The sequence below is a fragment of the Hemicordylus capensis genome, chromosome 5 (assembly GCF_027244095.1).
Source record: "Hemicordylus capensis ecotype Gifberg chromosome 5, rHemCap1.1.pri, whole genome shotgun sequence".
Classification (NCBI taxonomy): Eukaryota; Metazoa; Chordata; class Lepidosauria; order Squamata; family Cordylidae; genus Hemicordylus; species Hemicordylus capensis.
The window spans coordinates 72,922,420-72,942,235 of NC_069661.1; positions in this window are offsets into that span (position 1 = coordinate 72,922,420).

Below are 19,816 nucleotides of genomic sequence, written 5' to 3' on the forward strand. Positions count from 1 at the left end.
TAAAATTAACCAAATTAAACAAGTGAAAAATCCAAGCTAAAACCACAATCAAAATTAGCATTTAAAATTCCAAATTAAAATCTTAAAGCTAAAAACTAAGAATTATAAAAACTAAAGAACCTACCAGATATACACAACAGGTAAAACATTTAAAATGCTTCTGTGACTAGGGAAAAAATTACAGCTTTGATAGTTGGGGAAACTGCCATGGCAATCTTCAATGTGTCCCCATCTCAGATGCTGTATGGTTCACAACAGCAAAATACTTGCATGAGCAGTCTCCCTGGAAACATGGACAGAACCTGAAAGATACCCCCCTTTTCTCACAGAGCCCTTCTGCACAGTTAACGACCCCATGACATCCAGAAGACAAGCATAAGGTAACCCTTCTTACCTGGAATGTGGCTGGGTGGGCCGCATCTGTAAGGGATGCCCAACGTACTGATTTCCTGGCCCGCCATGACATCATCCTAATACAGGAATCATGGACAACAGAGGAAATTATGCTTAATGGATTCCTTTCATACTCGGTTAGGGCCAAACCAGAGATGGGACAAGGAAGATCAAAAGGCGGTTTGGGGATACTTGTCTCCATTGCTCTTAGTGCATCATCAAGATCTCTTCCCCCACTCAAGTATTATGCTATGGTAGTGTTAATCCAACTCAAATCATTGCTCCCTGCTCATAATTAACACCTATCTCCCTCCACAACAGCGGAAGTCCCAGCTAAGAACATCTGGGCCAAATTGGAAACCTATGCTGTGGACCTCAGTCTTTCTCACCCTGATGCACTGGTGGTCCTGGCTGGTGACTTCAACACTAGATTGGGCCCTGATGATCACACGCTGTATATGAAACATCAATGCCCGCTCCCACTGTGAGGATGATGGATTGCTTCCCAATTGAATTGCAAAGGACCAGAGATCAAACTTTGTGGGACTCTGTTTGGCATAAACAGCAACTAAACTTAACCTTTTCATTCTAAATGGTACTGTCAAGGAAGATCAGCCACGAAAATTCACCTATCTATCGGGTCTAAGAATGAGCACTATCGACTATGTGATTGTCTTCAGGGACCTGCTTCCTTTTGTAGAGAGCCTGGAGGTTGCTCCAAAATTTGAGAGTGATCATCTTCTGATCTGTCTCCAGCTAAAGCCTCTCTCCTACCCAACCCACATGGAGGACCACTACCAACCCCCAGTATCATCAGCAGGGAAAACCCTTTGCTATGCCAAATGGACTCCCCAATTAAACCAGGTGATAACCGGGCTGCTTGCCTTGGAGCGCTTTCAGCATCTCCAACAGGCCCTAGTAACAGTCGAACCCCCTGATGCACCTGTGGAGATCTACAAGATCTTAGTTGAGAAGCTACAACTGCACCTAAAAAGGAAAAGCAGTGCAACCCTGCTGTAGCAACATAATCATTCCAGACCATGGTTTGATAAAGATTGTGTTAATGCTAAGAAAGCTCTCACTACCTCCTACTAGGTCTACAAAGCCAGCAGTGGACCAATGGCAGTGAAGGACCTACTCCAACAGAAGAGGAGATATAAACAACCAGTGGCCAGTAAGAAAAAAGAAGCTATAAAAGACAACTGGTCCCATCCAGGCAGTCTGATCCAATGGCACAACTGCGTTCTGGCATATCACCACATACCACCATAGAAACGGCACAACCCAACTAGATTGCCATATTCCCCCAGGGATTTGGGGGAAACACTTCTATGAACTTTACAAGGATCACTCTGCAATTGATGGACACCCTGGGCAAGCTATAGAAAACATGATGGCGTGGACACCAGTGACAACAACCGAGATCAAGAGCCTTGTCGCCCAGTTGAAAACCAGGAAGGCCCGGGGGAGGACCTGATTCCACCTGAGGCCATTAAAAACAATCTGGAATGGGGGCCCCCACTCTGGTCTCACTATTTACTTTCATTGATAGACACGGCCATATTCCCAAGGACTGGGGGACAGCAATCATGGTTCGCATCTTTAAAAAGAGCAGCAAGAATGACCCAGCCAATTACAGGCCCATTAGCTTACTCAACACAATTAGCAAGTTCTTTATGTGAGACATCTACACTGGAAACTATGGGTCTGGCTGGAGCAAGAAAATCTGCTGGCAGAGGAACAATCCGGCTTCAGAGAGGGCCAATCTACTATCGACCTATGCCTAATACACCTTATTGAAAAGTACTCTTTCTGCAACACAACCTCCCTTTATGTAGCCTCCATTGACTTTAAGGCAGTTTTTGACTCTATCTTGCAAGTTAGTATTATTATTTACATTTATATCCCGCTTTTCCTCCAAGGAGCCCAGAGCGGTGTACTACATACTTGAGTTTCTCTTGCACAACAACCCTGTGAAGTAGGTTAGGCTGAGAGAGAAGTGACTGGCCCAGAGTCACCCAGCTAGTATCATAGCTGAATGGGGATTTGAACTCAGGTCTCCCCGGTCCTAGTCCAGCATTCTAACCACTACACCACGCTGGCTCAAGTTAAATTATGGGAGAAGCTAGAGGCCTCCTCAATTGACTGGCAACTACTATACTTAATACGTATGCTTCACACCAACACATCACTCAAGGTAAGGTGCAACCCTCAGGAACATCTCACAAGTGTCATTGATACACAAAAGGGTGTAAAACAAGGCTGCATACTGGTTGCACCATTATTAAACTTTTACAGAAATACCATGGTGGTGCAACTTAACAACGTAGATTTCTATCCTCCTAAACTCACAGGAGCCCACATTTCCACCCTATTATATGCAGATGATACAGCAATACTCTCAAGGACCCCAGTTGGCCTTAAACATGCACTGAAGGCTTTAGCCCAGTATTGGAAGGAAGACCTGCTGGAACTTAACTATCATAAAACCAAAATTATGGTCTTTGCTAAAAGGCCCCAAATCCATGCCTGGTTTATAGAAGGGCGCAAGACTGAACAGGCCCCTTGTTCTAAATATCTGGGGATAGTCCTGCACTCCACTGGTTCTAGGAAGACACATGGGGACTATGCACCATTAAATGCACAGAGGAGTACATCAGCTGTCCTTAAGTTTCTCTGAACAAGAGGTGGCCATTATTTACCCGCAGCATTTATGAAACTGAAGCCAAGCTGCTAGCACAGCTACTTTACTGTGCCCAGTTGCCATACTGGAACATGTGGAATCAAAATTCCTACAAATCAGCCCTTCAAGTCCCAAGATGGGGTTCTAATGCCACCCTGTGACTGGAGATAGGCTTGATTAAAGTGGAGGCAAGGGTTTGGATGACCATTCTTAACTACTGGCTAAAGCTTTCTCTCTGCCCCTTAGGCTTCCCCCCTCCCTACCCCCCAACCCTGTGTGGTGACTTTCAATCCAATTGGCAACAGTCAACTATGAATAAAATGTCCCAGAGCCTATCCCCACATCTTAGTTAACATGGGCTACGATCCGGCCAAGGCATTCCTCAAACAGCGTATTAACAGATATAGAGCAACAGTTTGATATAGGCAAGACCCCAAACTTCCATGTCAGTGAAGGACTTGGGAATGCCAGCTCTCCTATGCCATACCTAACGCAATTGGAAGTCCCAAAGCACAGGAAGCCTATAATGCTGGCACACTGCCATGTTCTTCCCTCAGCCATGCTTGAAGGATGGTATAGGAAGACTCCACTTACAGAATGACAATGCCCCTGCGGCTCAGGGCCAGTAGAAACAACAGGGCATGTCCTCCTGCAGTGTCTGTATTACAAGGATTTCCGCACCTCCCTCATCTCACCACTATTACATGGCTATCCTGATTGTATGGACCAATTTTACACCTCTTTGTAGCAACCCTGCTACCACCTTACAGTGCTGCCAGGTTCCGTGCAGCAGCGATTAAAATCTTCCAGATGATGATCTCTTGTTCGTGCCCAGTGCCCACCTCTATGAACTAGAATACAGCCTAGCCTGCTGCCTCAGAGTGCCCCATGGTAGCCCAACCAACCTATAGACTTACAACTTCCGGGCTTTTACTTTGTTGGCCTGTAGTTGCCTCTATTAGTTAGTTGCACTATTAGTTAGCTAGGTTTTACACTACTCTTCAATTGCAGTGATTGTGTTGTGAACGGTCATAACCCATCATAACCAGAGGTACCAACTCAGAAGCATGGTGAAATATAGGCCTGTGTCTGATTTATATTAAGAGTTCAATTCAGTGTATGAACTGGAGGTGAATCTCATGACTGCCTGGTCAATGATTTGTAGAGGCAGGAGGAATAGCATTGTGTTGTTAAATGGATATGCAAGAAACACACAAAGGCTTTGGCCTGAGCTTTCATATGCTAAATTACAACTGACTACCAAGGTGTCTGTGGACAGGTTTGCCAGACCTGTTGAGTTCCTCCTTCCATTGTCAGTGATGGCCCTGCAATGCCCAAGTGATTAGCACAATTACTGTAGCCAAATGGATACTGAGAAAATACTTGTAGGCTTTAAGTATTTTCTCACTGATGATTCTGTCCTAGCCAAATTGTATTGAATGTCCCACACATGCAAATATTCTCTTGTTTTCAATTACAAGAAAAACACTGGATAAAGGTACATAAGAAATAGTGGAATGATTGTCTCACACCTAATAGGACCAACTCCCTTACTAACTCTGAATTTTAACACCCCTCGGGGAAAGATGCAATTTGCAGCATCTTGGATGCAGATTCCACCCCCCTTCCTGAACGCGCAGTTTACAGGAGGAGAGTCAAATCTCTCTCTGGGCTATCCTGAATAATTAAGATTTTGTTCAGAAGGTGGAAGTTGACACCTTTTCGGACACCCAGGAAAAGAGGAGATTTTGAATAGATTCTATTCAAGGATCAAAGAGAAAATATACTATAAGAATGAGGCTTTTGAGACAGAGAGTTCAGCAATCTTTGCCTACAGCAAGGCTGCTCACAAGATCCCAGAGTTTGCTGCTAAAGCCGCGGGGCTAAGTAGGAACGCTGCCCATGCTCAGAGGCTGTGACTTCCACTGCGCAGTGAGAAGTCAAGACTCCCCAGCCATGGAGCTCTCAGCTATTATCTGAAGCAACTGCAACGACTCCTGTCTCCGCCAGCACCTCACCCCTTCAGCTGAAGTGATCCGTCTCTCTCCAGCCTCTGATCCTGGTAATTATGCTGCTCCTTTACAAGCCTTGGGAATTTCCTCCATCCTTTCCCGGCTCCCTTCTCCGTCCCCCCCCCTTTCTTCCCTTCTACTAATCTCCCCAAAACCATGCCAGCCCCTCCTTTCTTTTCTGCCTATATCTGAAATGTATTAGAATCTAGGAAAATTTAATTACACACACATAATTTAGTTAGGCACACGATGAATATTGGTACTGGTTTGGATGTTCTGTTTACTGTTGCTAAAATTGATAGAGGGTTCTGCTTTCTGCTTTGCTAGACTATGTTGTTAGTCTTTATACTCAATAAAGCCCACTGAATCCTTCTGAGTAGTTTGATCTCCTCTCCTTCATCGCTTCCAGATCATACGTGGTCATCAATATAAAATAACTTGATCCAGACCTGTTTTATATACTAGCTAATGAGCATGTTTGGTATATAGATCAGGCCTGGTCTGTAACAATTGGAACAGTTAATTATAAAAAGGAGGCACCTCAGAGAATACAACAAATATTCTTTGTTTATACACTTTTTAACAAAAGTTCCCAAAGCAGTTTACATAGATATGAACAAAATGGCTCCCTGTCCCCAAAGGGCTCAAAATATTAAAAAAAAGAAACAAGATGGACACCAGCAACAGCCACTGGAGAGATCCTGTGAGGGGATGGATAGGGCCATCAACAGTTGCTCTCCCACTGCTAAATAAAGAGAATCAGTCATCAGGAGAACACTCCTATATCCCCAGTGTGGAGTTAGGTAGCAGAGAACTTTTCTCCTTGGGTGTCTCATGAAGGAGCGTAGGGAATTACTCAATAGCTATATGAAACGAAAGCACTAGAAGTGTGCACGAAGCAGATTTGGTGTTTCATTTCGAGCTTGAAATGAAATGGAAAATTCTTGAATCTTTTCATCGAAACAGCGGCCAAAGAGGCTCTTTTGATGAAACAACAAATATGAAATCTTTTGAATGCCATATTGGAGGGCAGTTTTTCTGGGGAGAGCTGGTCTATTGATTGGGGTTGGTGGGCAGACCAGTCCTGTGAGGCAGGCCAACGCACTAAGCCAGAGTGGAGGCCTGGTCTACCTGCCTCACTCAGTGGGTAGACCTGGCCTCCACTCTGGACTTGGTGCATTGGTCCACCTCGGGAGACTGGTCGACCCGCCTCCACTGAAGTACACCTCTTCTCTCCCCCAACTTGAGCTAAGAACACCCCTGCCACCACTGCCTGGCTTGGTGTTATAGTCTGACACGGTCTGAAAGTGCTACCACTGCACCCCCTCAGGTGGGGAGGGGCATTTTGCCCTAAGCAGTAAAATGTCTTGGACTGTTCCTGGTATGGGTGCCAGGTGAGCCTCACAGGAGTGAATGTTCCCCACACAGAGCCCTATAGCTGAGAAGGCCCTTTGTCGTGACACCACCTGCCTCACCTCAGACAGTGAGAATACTCGGAAAAGGACTTCTGATGGTGGATGCAATGAACAGGCAGACTGATATGCCCGGGCCCTAAACCATGTCATCTTTTAAACATTAGCACCAACACTTTGAGTTGTGCTCGGAAACAGACCAGAAGGCAATAGATCTCTTCAATCATTAAGATTTTGAGACCATTCATACGACCAGGCGGGCAGGGGAAAGGCTTCCCAAGCCTTGCCTCTGCACCCTCGACCATCATGATTGTCCTGGTGGAAGCGTGCTCTGTCCTTCCACACGATCAGCCCTGCTCCATGCAGCACAGAGCAGGATGGATTGATCTGAGACGGGGGCTCACTGTGAATCCCACAATGCAGTGCGCAACACACACATTGTATTGAGGGGTTCCCCCAAGAAACGGGCGCCGGCTGGGCTGAAAGCAGCCCATGCTCACAGATGAGCAAGTAGCCAGGGGTGATGGAGTGCTCGCTCCCTTACCCTTGGCTAACAGCCAGGGTAAATCATGGGACTAGGTGGTTCTCACACGCAGGCTAACCCAGCCCGGGCATCCCGAGCCCAGGTTAGGCTGCATGTGAGAATCGCCTCATTATTGACTCCCACAAGAGCTATTTTCCAGTTCATAGAGAGAAAGGTTTAGTGTGGACCTGATGTGCTTGATGACTCTGATGAGAGAGCCTTTTTACATGAGAGATTTTTATTTATTTTTTTAAATGATACCCTGAAGGTTACACTGAAGAAGTAGTAACTGTTAGCCCTTGCTAACTGGGCAAAGAGGCACCTTTTAAAGTGGTGGATCTTATATTTAGCAGTGGGGAGAGCAACTATCCAACCCCAACACAGTATTTCACCAGGGCTTCTTGATGGGATCTCTCATTTTTGTTGTTGTAGACTGTGAGCCCCTTTGAGACAGGAAACCATTTTATAATACCTTTTGCTATTGGGAAATTTTGTTCAAAAGTGGTATATAAATATAATGTTTTACTGTTGAACACAGCATTCCTTGCCACCACCACCTCCTTGAGCCAGCAGGGATTCTCTGTAAGCCCCCACCTCTCTATATTCCTTGTAAGGATCTGTCTCTAAATAACAGTCACTATGACTTTTTCTCCAGCATTCATCACAAGCCTAACATTGTACCTCCTTCTTCTGAGTAATGTGTGAATTACCTCTGAGCTTGTCTGCATTGTTCATTCTTTAGCCTGTTACTTTGAACCCCATCTAGTGTCAATGTGTGAGAACTACAGTCTACCTATTATTATTATTACATTTATATCCCGCTCTTCCTCCAAGGAGCCCAGAGCGGTGTACTACATACTTGAGTTTCTCTTTCACAACAACCCTGTGAAGTAGGTTAGGCTGAGAGAGAAGTGACTGGCCCAGAGTCACCCAGCTAGTTTCATGGCTGAATGGGGATTTGAACTCGGGTCTCCCCGGTCCTAGTCCAGCACTCTAACCACTACACCACACTGGTTTTGCCTTCCTGCATCCCATAAAACCCACTAACTGTAGCATAGAACATTATGCAACAAGAACATTATGCATGCTGCCATTAGGATATGTGGCTCCAAAGTTCCCATTAGCAGCAGAGAATCTGCCCTCTCCTGGGCTGGAGCATGTACACGTGCAACTGCACACACAAGCAAAAGCAGCAGGCTTCCCCTCACCACATTTTGCAACAAGACTATTCCCTCCCCCACAGGCCTCCAATCACAATTTATAAAACATGGACTGTTCTCTATGTGGGATAATAGTGCTAAGAAAATAGTTATTGGGCATGTATTCAATGATAGCTGAATCACTGGAAAAGCCACAACTGCAGACATGTTTATTCAGAATAGCTCCTTAAAAACTAGCTTTTTTGGTCATTGGAGCTGCAATTCATACCATCGAAAAACTTTGTCCCAAAGAAATATTGGGCTATTAGCTGAAATATCTATATCTGATAAAGATTGGGCTCAAGCTTCAACAAAACAGCTCCAATTATAGTCCCTTGAGGCCATGGATGTTGCTTTTTAGAGAGTTCTGTTCAGCTAATGCAGGTGTTTGAGTGAAGCAGAAATTAAAATGTGATGCTGTATTATACCAGAACTACATGTTTAGTCTGCCTTTCGAGAAATAATCAGTAAAAGTTATACATGACAAGAGACAGATGCTCCAAGCAAATATCTGGACTTTTCACAGTATAATATTACAACAATGAGACAGAAACCCAAGGAATGAATTGATTTCAGGTTAAATAGATTTGCAATTCAAGTGCATTGAAATGAACAATGGCAATATTTCTTTGAAAACTTATTTAAAAATAACTGCAGTAGACAAGCATGTAATGAAAAAACAAAACCTCAGATAGTGTAGGAGATAACACAAGCTTATCTTATGCCAGTGCTGCTATAATTCTCCAGTTTTGAAAAGCATACAACTTCAAGAGAATAGAAGGCTGTGAAGTCCAATATCCCTGCTCCAAATGGAAACAACCTGTGCATCATTTCTGCTGTCTCTCATTGTCCCACCTCATCTTTGGCTTAACCCACATAATGAGGACCACAAAATGTCACCAAAAAGTAAGGAAAGAAACAAGTTGCAGTGTCCCAAGGAACTTGCAGAGCAGATGGTTTCATATGATTGAGGGAAATAAGCCAAGCCATATTGGGGCGGGGCAGGTGGGGAGAAAAACCCAGAGAGAAAAGTTATTTGTTGTACCATGGCTTTTGCACAAACTGAAATTAGCTGCCAGATTTTTATAAATAGGCTAGGCAAAGGCAGAATGTGAACTGTCAGTGCACAAGTATACAGTATGCAAAGAAATCAAATCACTGATGTCTCTTAAATATTTACATGCAACAATGAGTCATGTCTGTGCCCTCCTGGGATGGCTGGTGGGAGTGAGCACCAAGGTGGTCGTCAACCATAGCCCCCCATCCTAGCCACACTGGGCTGCGGTGGATGTCCTCCGAGAACAGAGCGACGCCGAGGCCTGCCGTCCGGCCCGGCGTCGCTTCTCAACTGCGAGGCACGCCTGCGCAGTTCAATCTGTTATAGATTGAACTGCGCAGGCGCGCCTCGCAGTTGAGAAGCAATGCCGGGCCGGACGGCAGGCCTCGGCGTCGCTCTGTTCTCGGAGGACATCCACCGCAGCCCAGTGTGGCTAGGATGGGGGGCTATGGTTGACGACCACCTTGGTGCTCACTCCCACCAGCCATCCCAGGAGGGCACAGACACGATTCCCGGGCCGCTGGCCTGGCGAGCAGGTAGCGGCAGCGAGCTTGGGCGTGCGGCACCGCCGCACAGCCTAGGGAAAGGGCAACCAGTGAGGGGAGGGGGTCAGGGGGAGGGAATCTGGCCACTTTCTCTGCCTCCTGCAGGACGGCACGGCGCGGATTGAGATGAGCCACCGCGCGGCCGGCCTCCCGGCCCGACAACCTGCCCGGCATGGGCCATGCCACTGCTGCCTCTTCCAACTGGGCCGTAGTAGGAGTTTGAGGCCACCCGCTGCCACCCCCCACTCCCCGGCTGCGCCACCACCCACCCAGCCAGTTCAAGCCCACCACACCGCTCGGCCCGGAGATTTCAAATAAAAATAAAACAAGAATTATTATAATAAAATTTTTTAAAAAAAACCCACACACCCCTTGTCGTTCCGTTCCATTGCACACTTTATTGCAGTCACAGTGGTCGCCTTGGAGATGATGTTGTTGTTGCTTGCTAGTTTCTTGGGCCCTTCTTCTCCAATCCTTCCTTGAAGTCCTTGCAGGAGCCCAAGCAGCAAGCAACACAGAAGACGCTCTCGCTCTCTCGTCGCCTCAGACAAATGCACGTGCGTGCAAGGCGAGGAGAGCAGGTAAACTCGCACATGCACGAGTGGGGGTGGGTGGGGACTGGGGAGCCACGAGGAGGTCCGTGGCAGCCTGGCAGTGAGGGTGCCGGGCAGCCGGAGCCCGCTGGTGGGGGGGCGCCTCTCCTGAGTCAGATAAGAAGATAATTGGTGGTGTGAGTGGGCAGGGGCATAGACTCGTCAGGCGGCGCCCAGGCTAGCACTCATTGGGGGAGAGAGGCACCGGCGTCGTGCAGTCGCGTGGCTGCTAGTGCTGCCTATTATTACCTAAAGTTAACATAGATTTTGTGGGGCGGGGGTCATAGCACTTTTTGGCGCCCTTGACCAAGTGGCGCCCAGGGCACGTGCCCCACCCTAATTACGCCCCTGCGTGTAAGCTCAAAACTAGGGCACACCTTCTTTCTAGGCCACTAAGTACAGCTGGGAAAGGTTATGTATTTTAATCACAATGCAATATTGGCTTGAATGCAGCTATGCGTGTGTGTATACACTGTAACTTCTAAAAATATAGTACTGGAAAAAATCAATGCTGACAACAGGCTCAGTGCAGTAAAGAAAATTGAATACTAGCAACTGATATTGCTAATATTCATAATAATGTTATATTTATTATGCTAGTGTCCAAGAATTTCTGATACAGATTACAAAACCAGTGCAATTCTTTTCAGTGGTTATTGTTTCTGCCTAGCACAGGCCTGCTCAACTTAGGCCTCCCAGCTGTTTTTGGACCACAACTCCCATAATCCCCATCCACAGAGGTCAATAGCCAGGGATTATGGGAGTTGTAGGCCAACATCTTCAGGAGGGTTGAAGTTGAGCAGCCCTGGTAGCATGTCTTACTTTTTAGCTTATGAGCCCTTCTGGAGCAGGGAATTGTCTTATTTCTTTTTCTATATAAAGCGCTTTGAGAACTTGGTTGAAAAGCAGTGTATAAATATTCATAATAATAAATAAATAGCAGCTGCGGAGGCCAATAATGCAACTTTTGAGCCAAACCACAGAATGTAATAATTGCATTACAAAGAGACATGCTTGACCAGAAATAGCGCTTTTAAACAAAAATTGTAAAACAACTATGAAGGGGGCTGATTATCCTGATGAGGACTTGTAGCGGATTAAAGCCTTTGTCTCAGAGCAAGCTCACGTGAGGGAAAGAAATGCTGAATCATCCTTGCTGAGCTGCCTGGCTAGGCTTCTCCTAAAACTATACTGTATGATTGGTAGGTTAGAAATGCTGCTACCGCCACCTCTCTTATCGGCAGAGCTTGAACCTCCCTGGGCTTGAGGTGGAATCCCAGGGAAAACTCTCGTTATTTTGCTATTGGAAAAGTACAACAATCTTCCACGTGCAAGCCTACATGTGGTGAGAAAACTGATAGCTGCTGAACATCTGAGGAAGTGTTTGCACTAGAGGAATCCCCTTCAGACCCCACCTTTTCCTGAATTAAAAACCAACTCGGAGAGGCATGTAAAAAGAAAAGAACTTTTAAAAAACCCAGTTGTATTCAATTACTACAGACTGCTTCCGCCTGAGGCTTTCTCAGCTTTTAGGTACAGTTAAGAATACTTAGTAGGGTTACAAAAATAGGTTGTTCTAATGCATGCTTAAATGTTTATAGAGTCCTTTGCAATGCCTTAGGTAGGATGGGCATAGGCTAGTGTTTCTTATTTTAATTGTTACAATAAAAGAAACAGTATCAGGAATATGCAAAAGCGCGCACACCAAAGAAATATAAAATCCCTAATGCAACATCTGACTAAACAAAATTCTCCCTATGCTAAACTTCCCAAAGCCATAAGCCCTGGCTCCTTGCCTTGAACTCACCAAACACCTGATAAGAATTCAAGCTTCCTTCCTTCCTGTCTTTCAAGGATCTGCATAGCTATTCTACTGCAGCCAAACTCCATGGCCACATGTCCTCTTCAGCACCTTCAGTTAAGCTTCTTCTCTAACAAAAAACTCCCTTCATCCTGGCAACAGCTCTCTAGGTCCCATTCACCTGGTGTGCTGATTGGCTGAACCCTGGAGTTCACCAGCCTGTCAGTCAAGATAGGACTGTAGTGCATGCATGAAAGAGAGAGTAACAGTTTATTCCTGCAACATTTTCCTTCCAAAAGATGTCCCTCAAAGCTGCTATTATTTTTCCTTTGCCTGCTACTGAATTATTTTTTTCTGAAAGTAGGCAAAACTTGAATCTGGCCAGAAATAAAGAGAAGACTTTAAACCTAATGCTATCATAAAGAACACTGAGCAACAAATTGTGGAGGAGACCTTTTCTCCACAGTTTCAAAGCCTCAGGTTGGGTTAGTGAGGGGAGGGGACAATGTTGGGAGAGGGGTTCATCTAATTTCTTGCCCCAGGGCCCACTCCAACCTTGGTACGCGATTGGTTATACATGTAATTAACCAAAAGGAAAAGGACTCTGAATTTAAGACACACACCCACACCATTTTTAACATCAAAGAACTTGCAGGGAGAGGGACTAGTTTGGGATTCAGATAAATAGGGTATGTTACCTTTTTGTACCAGTCTTCCAGAAAAGCTGGCAGTAGTGACTGGCACATGAATCAGATAAAATGACTTCTTTGTCACTCATTAGACAATGCCTTTCCTTTCAAGTGTGTATGTTGTTTGCCCTGTGCTTTGGATGTCTGGTATTTGAGGATGCCTGACACAATTTTCTGCACAGACTCCTAAATCATCAGAGAATACATAAATATAGCCACAAAGTGCATAATGCGTTCATTCTGAGCTTCCATTATATAGTGCATAGCAACTGCAATGAAAAGTAACAAACTATTATGTTCCTATTATTATTCTATGACTGCATAGGACTGAAGATGTAAGAAACTCAGGAAAGGCAGATATGTTTTCATAAATGAAAGTGCTACGCTAGCAGAAGAACATACTGAAACAATGTAGTATGGGGATGCACAACTCAAATGTCCACGTGGACGGGAATTAACCTTGACTGAAGTGGGCCACAAGGAAAAAAGATTTAATTATCATGTGGCTAAGCAGAGTAAAACACACACATATCGCTCAAATGTACAACACAGCAAACAGAATAAAAGTGATCATGATAGTAATTCAGGAGTGGTGCTGTAATAGGGTAGATGGGTTCAAAGAACCCGTTGTGCCCTTCATCCAGGAGCTGCTGAGCCTCCGGAAGGCAAGTTCTCCCCTCCCTCTGGCTGGGGCTCCCCATGTGTGGCAGCACCCCGCCCCCCAGCAGTGCATGCACCCACTCAGATGCACAAGTCCCACTCACTCTCCATCGTCCCTCAGGCTGGGGCTACTGCCACTGCAGCCACCACCACCGCCACCAACTTCTGGTAACTCGCCCACCTCTGTCCATCCTCCTTCCATCAGCCAAGAATACCAGCTGATAGAAGGAGGATGGGCAGAGCTGGGCAAGTTGCCAAAGAAAGTGGCGGTGACTGCAGGTGGTCGCGATGGCAGGAGCCCCAGCCTGAGGGAGGGGGGAGATATCTACACCCCTGTAATAACTGCACAATCCCATTTAAGCTAACTTAAAAGTTGTTAGCAAATACTAAGAAGCAGTGGGTGAGCAGTGGCTGGTGAGGCTGAAATTCCTATATTGGTTTAAATGACCTAAGCAATTCTTTGGCTCAAGGCTTCCAGACTAATTGTATAAGAACTGTTGCTGGGTGGGCCACTATGCAATAAAGAGAAACAAAGGAAGAGACCCACTCCTGGAAAACCATACACACAAATGTGCCAAAAACGAAATGGGAGCCTAGGGGAGTTTGGACTCAAGTAAAGCAGGATACTATACTGTTTCATTCCATTCCTTTCCTGTCGTGATTTGTGTGTTTCTTTTAGAAACCATCTGATGCATTGTGATGTCAGGGAAACATTATTAGCTTATATATTCTGACACACAGTAGATTATTACAATGATTTTATTCTCCCCTCCTAGGTTTTATCTGGGATACATGCACAATAATTATATCTTCTAGAAGTCCTTGGAGCTGAGTTTTTAATTGCAGCAGTGGCCTTCTATAATCATGTGACCTATATACTGGCATGGGGGAATTTGCACGATGTAGAATATGAATGCACACAAGTAAAATACTTTCATTTTTTGATAATGACTGCATGACACACAAAATTAGTCAGCCATCAAGCAATATCTGGAAAGGTGGTTGTATTATTGTTATCATCATCATTATCGTTGTCATCATCATCTTCTTCTTCTATTTCTTTTTCTTGTTTAGATTGTGAGCCCTTTGGGGACAGGGAGCCATTTTATTTATTTACATATTTTATTCATTTTTATGTAAACTGCTTTGGGAAACAGTTTGGAAACAATTGGAAAGCAGTATATAAATATTTGCCATATTGTTTATTTGTTTGTTTATAACATTAACAGGCTCTATGAGCTCTGACATGATAAATACCTTTCACTCACTGAACCCTTGTGAATTGGGCAAGGAGGGAAACATTTGCTATGACATTCTGCAATAAATACAGCCAGAAACCTGGCAATAGAAAAATAAAAAATGAAAGCATGTGAAGATGCATAGAAATGCAGGACTTTTTGTTGGCTTGGTTATTTTCCAGGCCTTTTTTAGGAAGTGTTCTCTCTTCACTTCTACTTGGTTCTTCCAGCCAAAGCTGGTATTGGAAGCTGCAGCTCCTAGCTCCAGATGTGGAGCCATGCCTCATGCTGCTTGGTGCCAGGGGGAATCTCAAGCAGGAATCTCCAATGGCCAGTTTCTTCAGACTTACCTCTTGCATCACATCTGCCCCTTCAACAAGCCAGAATAGGTACCCTCTAGGCTGTCAGTCAACTGATCATTAGCCTGAATGTGAATTGGGCATTAACACCCAATTCACATTCACTAGGATTTAGTCCATATAAGATACTCACTACCTTGACCTGTTATCCGTACTCTAACTATACCAAATGTAGACTTGAGCTGACGATGCCAAACATCTCGAGCTTCTGCAGCTGGAATGCAGAATATTATTCTGCAATAACAGAATCAAGGTTACCCTCATGCATCAGCTCACATGAACCCTTAATCCAGTGATGAGACAATGGGCTCTAGAAGACTCTTGCCTCTAAGCCAGCCCAACTGTCTGAGCAAGTAGTTGCAGTAAGAAGCCACAAAAACTCACCTTGTCTGGTGCTGGGTTACCAACAGTCCCTTATTAGCTGGGATGTCCCTTATTTCAGCCCAAAATTGTCTGTCCCTTATTGGATGCCATTTGTCCCTTATTTTCAGCTAATGGGAAGAACCTATGGCTCATATCAAACCAGTTATTTTCACGAACAAAAAAATAATCAATGAGCTCCAACTTCATTTCCTTCTCCCTCTATCAAGTACTCTATTGTTCTGGTGGGCTGCAGGCTTAGGGTTGCCAACAGTCCCATATTGGGGACATTTAATATTAACAGCCATCAATGATTGGCTAACTTAGCATTATCTAGGTATCAGGATCATGAAAATCATGCAAACCATGACTATATAGTGTTCATGTGGGGAACCTATTATTGCTGGCTAACACTGCATCTCTTTCTAGAATACAAAATGATATCACACTCAGTGTGGCTAATCATGGTTATATCAATATGCATAGGAGAAGCAATCTAAGTTGTAACTTATACCATAGTTTAAGTTGAAAGTGGTAAAAACACATAGAGCACTCATGTTCCCAATTACTCCCTGCTACATGTCCCTTATTTGGGCATTGGACTATTGGCAGCCCTAGTCTGGTGTCGCCAGCTCAGCTTTGACCACATCTCCAGTCCTCTGCTCCTCTTTCAGTGCTTCATCTGATCCTGACCAGGCCTGGCCCAAACTCCAGCCACACCTGAAGCCATGTGTCATTCTTCCACCACCCCGTGCCAGGGGCGTAGCTAGGGGAGAGGGGGCCCGTGTTCATCCCTCTCTTGGGCGGCCCCACAGAGTGAGGGAGACAATGAAGAAAATAGGGAGGGATGGATCTGGAGGGCCCTCAGGAGCTGGGGGCCCTTGTTCTTTGAACCCTTTCGTTCAATTATAGCTACGCCCCTGCCGTGCACACCCACCACTCTTTCCTGCCTCTACAGGGGGGACTCCCAAGAGTTTCTGCCCACTTGATGAGGTCATCGGAGAGAACTCTGCTACACATGCTAACGACAACAGAGGTTTGGCTGCTGTGCACATGGAACACGGCCTTCTCAGTTATTTTCTCCAAGATTTTGAAATGCTCTCCTGGTGGGCATCCACTCCTCAATCTCCATCACAGTTTTCAGAAAGCAAGTGAAATCTTGGCTTTTAACCCAGATTTTTATATGAGTGTTTTTGTTGCTGCTGCTCTGTAGTTTATGGTCATATTGTGTATGTTTTAAAAAAACTTTTAATTAGATTTGTATTTTTATATTCCAATTTAATATTTTAATTGTGTAACTTTTATAGTCCTATCGTATGTTAAATGTTTTGTAAGCTGCCTTGAGATTGTTTTAATGAAAGGTGATACAAAAAATTCAATGATGAATAAATTTCCCTCGGCCAGCTCTTTGCTGCCCCATATCCTCGATGGCAGAGTGGGCGTTCTTCCTCTCCCCCATTCTCTTCCCTTCCCTAACTTGTTGCCGCCGCCACCTGCTCCTGTTCTCTAGTTTTTGAAAAAGCAGAGAGATGGGGAACAAAGGACATGTGGAGGTGTAGAATGTTGTCCTATCGTATGTTAAATGTTTTGTAAGCTGCCTTGAGATTGTTTTAATGAAAGGTGATACAAAAATTCAATGATGAATAAACGGTTGCGTTCTGAGCCAACTGAAGTTTCCGGACTATGTACAAAGGCAGCCCCACGTAGAGCACATTACAAAAGTCAAGTCTGGAGGTTGCCAACAGATGTACCGCAGTTTTGAGGTCATTGATCTCAAGAAACGGGCGCAGCTGGTGTATCAGCCGGAGCAGTGCCTCCCACCCCCAACACCCTCATACGTATCCTCAGAAGGATACTATGGTCGATAGTATTGAAAGCCGCCGAGAGATCCAAAAAGACCAACAGAGTCACACTTCCTCTGTCAATTGCTAATTGGAGATCATCCATCAGGCCTACCAAGGCAGTCTCCAACCCATAGCCCACCTGAAAACCAGTTTGAAATGGGTCTAGATAATCAGTTTCCTCCAAGCTGAGAGGCCACCACCTTCTCAATTACCTTGCCCAGCCATGGGAGGTTGGAAACAGGCCTATAATTGCTCAACTCTGAGGGATCTAATGCAGGCTTCTTTAGAAGAGATCTAATGATTGCCTCCTTAAGACAAGGAGGCATCCTGCCCTCCCTCAGAGAAGCATTTATGATTTCCACCAGTCTGTCTACAACAACCTCCCTACTAGATCGAACAAGCTATGTTGGACAAGGGTCAAGAGAACAAGTGGTAGGCCTCACCGCTCCAAGCAGCTTGTACACATCCTCAGGAGTCACAGACTGAAACCGATCCAGTCAAATCACATAAGAGGAGTCGTTGGGCACCTCCAGCTCAGATATCAAATTAATTGTGGAGTCTCCATCTAGGTCGGCCCTAATCCGAGAGATTTTATCTGCAAAAAACTCTTTAAACACATCACAGTGTGTATCTGATGACTCCAAATATGGTTCAAGGGATGGGGGGCAGATACTAGTCCCCTCACAACCTGAACAACTCTGCTGCACGTGAATCTGAAGAAGCAATACAGGCAGAAAAGAACCACCTCTTTGCCGCACATATTGCCTGAGCATAGATCTTTAAATGTGCTCTATGTCGCAATCTGTCAGATTCGAGTCGAGTCTTCCTCCACCTTCACTCTAGTACCTACCTTGCCGCTTCAGCCCCCGTAGGTCTTCTGTATACCAAGGGGCCAAATTTGAAGTGGGTCGGAGGGGATGCTTGGGAGCAATTGCGTCTACTGCCCTGGTTAGCAAGTTGTTCCAATTCTCAACCAGGGCATCAACAGGATCACCATCAAAGCCAACACTGAATCCCTCCAAGGCTTCTTGGAATCTTACTGGATCCAATAACCTCTTTGGGTGGACCATTCTAATGGGCCCCTCGCCCCTGCGGAAGTGGGAAGTGGTTGTAAGTCCAACCTTAACCAGATGGTGGTCCGTCCATGACAATAGGGAAATCACAGGCGTCCCCAAACACAGAACACCACCCTGATCAGAGTAAAATATCAAATCAAGCTTGTGACCTGCAATATGCGTCGGTCCAGAGACCACTTGGGATAGGCCCATAGTTATAGATTTCATATTCAAAAGTTGGTTACCCACCATCAATCTCCTTGATATACACATAGAACTTCTATCACATTGCCATGCTACACCACGATTTTTTTGGGTGAGTGCCTGGCTGGCTTGATTAATATTCATTGTCAGCAATAACTGGGAGGCAAACCCATAAGAGAACAATTTCCATTTAACTTCAATTTCCCAGTTAGAGGTGACTTTATCTGCTAGCATAAGCGATTGCAATCCAGTGGGATTAAAATTTATTTGAGTATTAAAAGCCAGATTTTAGACTCAACATTTATCAAATCTGCCTCCACTCTCAAAGCTGTGTTTGGAATGCCCCATGGTACCTGAAACTGCTTTCTAAGAAATTTAGATTGCATGACTTCTAAGGCTTGGATGTTCAGATAAAGGCAGATCTGCTCCATCAAGCACCTCGGACTCGAATAGTCTTATGGCTGCAGGAATAAAAAGACCACCTCTAACGTAGAAAAATGCCAATATTCCCCATGATGACCTTTGTGTATTTTGGATGGCATATTGTTGGTGGCGTTGATGACTAACAGTGGAGTGAAATACAATGCCTAAGTACTTATAGCAACTGATATGCTTGAGCTTATGCCCGTCAATAGACCAACATAAAAGCTTGGGGCGCTTAGCAAACCTCATAATCTGTGTTTTAGATTAATCTGCAGAGCATGATCTTTACAGTAAGAAGTGAGGGCAGAGGTGTAACGATAGGGGGGGCAGGGGGGGCACGTGCCCCCGGCGCCATCTCTGTACGTCACGTGGGGGCGCCGCCATGACCCCCGACGATGCAAAAAAAAATTTTATTTTTTATTTTTAAAATTTTTTTTAAATGTCCCTTCGCACGGCGCCCGTGCCCCCCTCCATTGCTTTGCTGGCCTGGCTTGGGACTACTGGGAGACACAGGTGCCGTGCCACCGCCAGCGGGAAAGAGAGAAAGAGAGCGCGCACGAGCGAGCACGGCACTGATTGGCGGCACAGGAGCTGCTTCTTAAGGCGTGCGGCTGGTCGGCAGCGTTCTCTCTCTCTCGGCTCTCTAGCCCGGTCTTATCATCAAACACACACACGCGCGCTGCGCATGCGTGTGAGTCTGTCAGCAGCTTCCTCCCAGCTCGGCTCGCCTGCTCTTCTGCACGTGGAGCACGGCAGAGCCGAGGAG